Consider the following 6,939-nt stretch of genomic DNA (forward strand, 5'->3'; position numbering starts at 1 on the left):
TGAATTGATACTTTTTATGGATTTTGCTGAAATTTATTTATGAATTAATTTTGGAAACTTGTTTTTTCCTAGGAAAAAATGTATTTTATCCAAATATCAAATTGTATTCCTTGAGTGGCTTTTCACTTAGCTGATCCTTTTATTTTTGTCTCCCTTTTTGTTATTTTCTGTTCTTAGTTTAAAATTTAATTTATTCTACTTTCTTTAATTTATCTTATAGTTATTCTTTTGCTTTTTGAGTTCAATTTATTTTTTATAAAAATTATAAAAAGAAAAATTATTTTTAAGAATTTATTTAATGCTGTAAATATACCTATAAGAACTACTTTATGAATCCAGAGGTTTTCATATATAGCACTTTCTGTGTCATTTAATATCTTCTTATTCTTGATGTTTTTTTCTTAAACCAATGAGTTTAGTAGACATGTATTTGGTTTTTGGTTTTCAGATATATGAATGTTTATGGACTACATATTTATTGTTGATTTATAAGTTTTAAAAAATCAAAAGCAGAATTTATTTTTCTATCAAATCCCTAATCTACATTCCAGCCAATGGATGAAGGGTTAATAAAGCCCCATGTAGACTCTTGATAAAAACAATGTAACTTTCTATAGGGAAAAAAGAAAATATCCTAGACGTTTTTGAGCAGATGAAAAAATGTTCTTATTTAATGGATCTGTCCTTTCTTCTTTTGTTTATTCAAACGTTCCCTTCCTGCTGTGACTTCTACACAGATGAGGCACCAATAGTAGTTTTGCAGCTGCACCAGCAATCCTATCTCGGTGTCACTCTGTGGTTTGATAACTGAGAACCATGATATGATTTACGTTTATAATGCCTCAAGAACAATTGAAAAGGTCTGGATTAAATTGTTCAAAGCTTTACTGAACATCTACTATTTACTGGGCACAGGCTAGACATTGGGGAGTAATTCTGCTGGTTCTGAGAAACATAAATGGTGCTTAAAGAGGAGTTACCTTCCTAAGTGGCAGGAGGATGTTTGCTGGGGGGTTAAGAGAACCAATTTCTTCTCTGTTTATACCACCTGGGGTAGGTATGAACTCAGGTCTTGGGAACAGATGCAATGCTCTCTCTTCTGACAGGTGCTGCCATGGAAGACCCGAGAACAGTTTCTAAACAGCTATGGAATTTGCTCCAAACTCCACACAGTGATGTGTCTCAAGCTCTGGGTCGTGTGGCCAATGCATGAAATCGTCACTGAAGTTCCCATGCAGACCACTCTGGTGTGCTCCAGGATATCAGGTACTATGCAGAAGAAGTACACAGGAAAACGGTCCTCCCCTCTCGGCCTTCCCAGGGAATCTCTCCAGCTGCTCACTCCAAGGTGGAACGAAGGAGACATTAGCTGTCACTTATGTGCCAACCACCGTGTTCATGTACTGAACCTGACTAGACAGTCTGGTCACTCCCACAGAGCAGAAGTTGGAGTTCCGGATTTTCCTGGTGGCCATGATGGCAAGGATTACAAAGGCATTCTGCTGATTAAATGTGACCTTTACTACCTTGATGCTCTCATCATCCACAAAGACTGAATGAAGAAACAGGAAGAAAACCAGTAAACCAGATGCCAGGAGAAGAGCAGGGTGGACAGGAGAACATACTGCTCTGCTCTCTGAGGGCGCAGTCTCTGATCACTGTGTGGGGTCAAGCCCACCTCCCCGTTTATTGTGCTGTTGTAATGTAGCCTGTCCTTTGACATGTGACACTGTAATGCTATCTCACCTGGTGAACTCCACATATGGGAAGTAAGCAATGACTTCTTCCTGCTCCTGCTCAGCCTGCAAATCCTCCCCATTGTCTTCTTTCTTTTCTTTGCAGAAAAGGGGAACAAGCAGAGTTAGAAGGTCGGGGCCCCATGGCTGTGATGTGCCACTTGTGTCGTGTCCTACCCGTTTGACCCTCAGAGATGCACACATCGATTTATAACTTAATTGCATTTTGCTCACAGAACCCAGTCTATATAAAACTAATGTTTAAAAATGTGTTGGGACTTAGTATATGGCCAATTTTTGACAATGTTCCATGGGCACTTGCAAGGAATGTATGTTCTCTGTTAGCTGGCTGTAGGGTTCTGTCTATATATTTACCCAATAAAGCTTTTTAATTCTGTTACTCAAGTATTCGTTATGCTTACTATTTTTTTGAAAGGGGGAGTCAATCATTTTTTGAGAGAACCGTGTTAAACTTCTCCCCCAAATCTAATTTCTCTTAAGGTACATACCCCAATTTCTTATAAATCTGCCAGTATTGTTTTATATTTTTTGAATCTGTGAATTTAGATACATACAAACCCATAATTTTAATATCTTCCTGGCAGATTGTTTCCTTTTATTAAATTGTGGTGACCTGTCTATCCTGTTATCACCTGAATTTTTACTTTTTCTTATGTTAATATTGCTGCCTTAGATTTCTGTGGTTTAGCCTTAGCTAAGTATGTTTTTCATTACTTAATTTTCAACTGTTTGATTTGGTTTTATTTTAGATCTGTATCCTGTAAGAAGCATATAATTAGATTTTATTGTTTTTCAATGTGGTAACCCCAATGTGTGTATATTTTGTTAAGGGTATTCTGATTATTGATATAGTTGGATCTATTTCTACCATGTTGTTTTTTCTTGCTTCTATTTAACAGCTTTTTTTCTTAAAGTATTTTCCCTCCTGTTTTCCATTGGCATGATAAAGTCAACTTATTCACTTTTATTTTAAAAGGAAATGTATTTTGTTGCTTTGTAACTTATAGATGTTTTCTATTCTTTTCATAATTACCTATACATCTTTAGCATCCTTAATGAACTGTACATTTAATAATTTTTCTACAAAGTTTCTAGTTATTCAATATTTCTGTCTTCTTCCTGACCACATCAAGGACCAAAGAAAACCTCAATTATCTATAGGATTTTCACCCATGTAATTGATATTACCCCTTTTAAGACCCCTAAATTAATCATTATTATTTTATTAATTTAATAGGTAGTCAAATTTATTAACATGCTTTATAAATTTCATTACCATTTTATCTTGAATGTCACACATTTCCTCCAGTCCTCTTTTCTTCTGACTAAAATACAACCATTAATAGTTTGTTTTAGCGAATGTGGATGTTCTTCATTTATAAAATTCTGAAAATTTCTCTATTTCTGTCTGATTTCAAAGAGTAGTTTAAGTGGATGTAATGGTCTAAGTCCACGTGATTAATGGAAAAAGTTCAGTCTTTTCAACAAATGGCACTGAAACAATTGAATGTTGCCATGAAAAAACATAATCCGCAACCTTCTTTTCACCCTTTATAAAAAAAATTCAACTCAAATTGGATCATACACTAAATATACAACCTAAAACTATAAAACTTATTTAAAAAAAAAAACATAGAAAAAATGTTTGTGATCTTGGATTAGACAAACTCTTAGCTAGGATTTAAATGCCTTATCATAAGCTAAATTTAATAAATTGGATTGCATAATCTGCTGCTTGAAAGACACCGTCAATAAAATGAAAAATAAACCCACGCTGGGAGAAAACATTTGCAAAATAGCTATCTGATAAAGACTTCTACCCAGAGATACAGATGGCCAATCAACATACGAAAAGATATCATCAATAGTCCTTTGGAAAATTTAAACTAAAACCACAACTGGATACCACCTACCAGAATGACTAAAAATTTAAACTAAAACAACAACTGGATACACACCTTCAGAATGACTAAAATTTTAAAACTGACCGTACCAAATGTTGCCAAGGGCAGGGAGCAACCAGAACTTTCATACACTGCTGGTAAGAATGTAAAATGGTACAGCCAATTGGAAACACTCTTTGGAAGTTTCTTACAAACATACAACTACTTCTCCTCAGTATTTATCCAAGAAAAAGGAAAACATAGATCCACACAGAGACCTGCAAGGGCATGTTTATAGCAACTTTATTTATAAGACCCCTAAAGTGGAAACAACCTTAATGTCTATCAACTAGTGATAGGTAAATTTTAGTACACCCATAATTAAACACTAATCAACATTATAAAGAAACAAACTACTGATACCCGAAACAACATGGATGAATCTCCAAATTATTATGCTAAGTCAAAGAAGCTAGACATAAAAGGCTACATACTGTATGATTCCATTATATGGCATTCTGGAAAAGATGGAACTGTGTAGGCAGAAATCAGATCAGTGGCCGCCAGCGGCCAGGGTTGGGAGAATGAGTTGCTACAAAGGGACATTTATATATATATATATTATACACACACATAATATATATAGTGTGTATCCACAAAGAGATCTGTTTTAAGGAATTGGCTCATGATTACGGAGGCTGGCAAGTCCAAAATCTGCAGAGTCTATGTCCCATTTTGAGTCTGCAGGCCAGCAGGCTGCTGTAAAACCAAGAAGAGCCCATGTCCCAGTTAGAAGATTGTCAGGCAGGAGAATTCTCTCTTACTCAGGGGAAAATCAGCCTTTGATTCAATTCAGTTTTTCAACTGATTGGGTGAGACTCACCCACATTGGGGAGAGCAATCTGCTTTACTAGTCTATAGATTTAAGTGTTAATCTCACCCAAAAACATCCTCACAGTAACACCCAGAATAATGTTCGAACAAATAACTGGTCACCATGTAGCCCAGTCATGTTGACACATAAAATTAACCATAATATCTTCATAATAATATTAACACTACTAGTATATTAATTACATCCACTGATTTTTTTGTTATTGTTATTATATTGTATCAAACCAACCTGGTATTCCTGGAGTAAACCTACCTTTATTATGATATAGTGTTTATTTTAGAATTACTGAATGTAGTTCGCAAATATTTTATCTAGTATCTTTGTATCTGTTTTCAGAACTATGTTGACTAGTGATTTTGCTTTTTTTGGTCCTGTCCTCATGTGTTTTGGTATTAGAGTGTTCTAGCTTCATAAAATGAGTCAAGGATTTCTGACTGTCCTTAATGTTATATTTTTTTCACATGTTTTAACATTTTGATTGTTAGGCGTATTTTTCAGTGGGTTTTTATTTTTGTCTTTTCACTTTTCTGCCCACCTGCCCACAACCTACCCAGCCAGCCCTTCCCTGACCAGCTTCCACCTGAACTTTGGGATTCCATTGTGGACCAGATTTTATAATGGCAGTTTGGGGTTTCTGTCCTGTAGTGACCTTGGGGACATCCATGCCATCAAAAGGCCAGTATGTGGCTAGGTTCAGTTTTTGACTGGAAGTTGGGTCTCCAACTCCACTTTTCCAGACTTTCATTCTTCTAAAATCTTGGTCTCCAGGCAATGGGAAGCCATGGTTTCTTTCTTTCCGGGTTTCCACTCCACGTCCTGACTGCAAGCAATGTGCTTAGTGCCAGTCGCCATCTGTGTGTTTGCATCTTGGGTTTACCCAGCAGGAGCCAAACTCCCTGCTGATTTTAGACAAAGAGCCCAGCAGATCAGAGGCTTCTAGCAGTTTTTCTTCTGCTTCTGTTGAGCCAGACATCACTTTTTAGAGTGCTATTTTTATCCCTTATCTGTCATGGCTCTGTGTTCATAGCTAGAGGATGGATCAGAGCATGAACTCACTGAGCTGTCTTGTCCCGAACTCTCTTTCCTATCTTTCTTATTCTCAATTCACTGCCTTGTTACACAGGGATTTAAAAGGGTATTTTACTTCATCACACTGACACAATGAATCAAATTGAGCAGATATTCTTACCACCCCAAGCGACAATTGAGCAAAACCAGAAACGAAGCGTTCAAGTGCCTCAGCTCAGGTTTCATGAATGAATCGTTACCTGCAGAGCCCGGATGCCCACAGGGGGCTCCAGAGTCTATCCCATTTTAGTTTTCAGGTCACTCTTCCCACCAAGAGAAATAGAAATCACCATGGTATTTGTTAAAGTCCCCTTGCCCAAATATTCAATGCTTATGATACCTTGGACATTTTGTGATTTCCCAAAGAACAGTACCAGAGGTGAAAAGGTCTGATCTGCTATCACAACAATGATTTTAATTTAGATGCTGTCATTCACACTTCCTCCTCCTACTTAGCTTTCTAGTCCAAATGTCTGTGCTCCAACATTCCATCAAGTTCAGCTCGACTCAATAAATGTTCACTGGGGTTGTCATGCTCAGACACCACTAGGTCTGGTCTACGGCTGGCCCAGAAAGGGGTGTCCTTCCAATCATGGGTAGATGAGTAACCAGTTATCCAATCAAGAAATAATCTATGAATTCCTTTGTACATGCCAGGCTTCTCACTGGTCAAAATAGAGGATGGAAAGGCAAATCAGTTCACAGAGCCTGTCCACTCCACGGGAAGAGCCAATGTGGTCATTGATTACTGATGTGTGAGGTGGAAAATAAAGCATGGAAAATGAACTACGTAAGGACAGATGAAGAGAGTTAGATTAGACCCAGCGATCAGCCTGGAAACTCTTGTTAGATTCCCGGCAAACACTGATACCTGCTGGCCTTTGGTAGGGGCTTCAGAAATGTAGAGAAGAATGATCCTGAGATCACTGGGGGGCAAAGGACCATGGTCAAATGTGATACCCTGGTGCTGTTAGAACCCTCACAGCAGTCCCCAACAGGGAGGGAAGATCACTTTTCCCAAAAAATCTTTGTGTGTGTTGGTAGGAAGGAGGTTGGCAAGAGAAGGGGATGGGCATTTTAGCTCTACTCTGCGAGGTGGGCAAATTTGGATATACTTTTGATTGTGTGCCCTACACCCTGCCCGTATAGAAACTCAGTAAATACTGAATTGAATTCACTAGTCATCAAAGAAGAAATTCACTTCTTAAGAAAAATGTCAAGGAAAGAGGTGGAAGTTCAGATTAGGACGTTAGTTCGAATAAGGATTCAGTCTGAAAATTAAGGTTGTCATCAAAATCTTTTCACTGTCTACACATTTTGCACTTAAGGGTATTTT

General features: G+C 37.4%; 1 pseudogene; it reads right to left on the reverse strand.

The window, feature by feature from the left end:
• Nucleotides 1–1,136: 1,136 nt before the first annotated feature.
• On the reverse strand, nucleotides 1,137–2,908 carry LOC109446652 (transmembrane protein 106C pseudogene; annotated as a pseudogene).
• Between the last annotated feature and the right edge of the window lie 4,031 nt (nucleotides 2,909–6,939).

This window comes from Rhinolophus sinicus, chromosome 17 (assembly GCF_057876585.1).
Source record: "Rhinolophus sinicus isolate RSI-liver-muscle chromosome 17, RSI-T2T, whole genome shotgun sequence".
In the NCBI taxonomy this organism is placed as follows: Eukaryota; Metazoa; Chordata; class Mammalia; order Chiroptera; family Rhinolophidae; genus Rhinolophus; species Rhinolophus sinicus.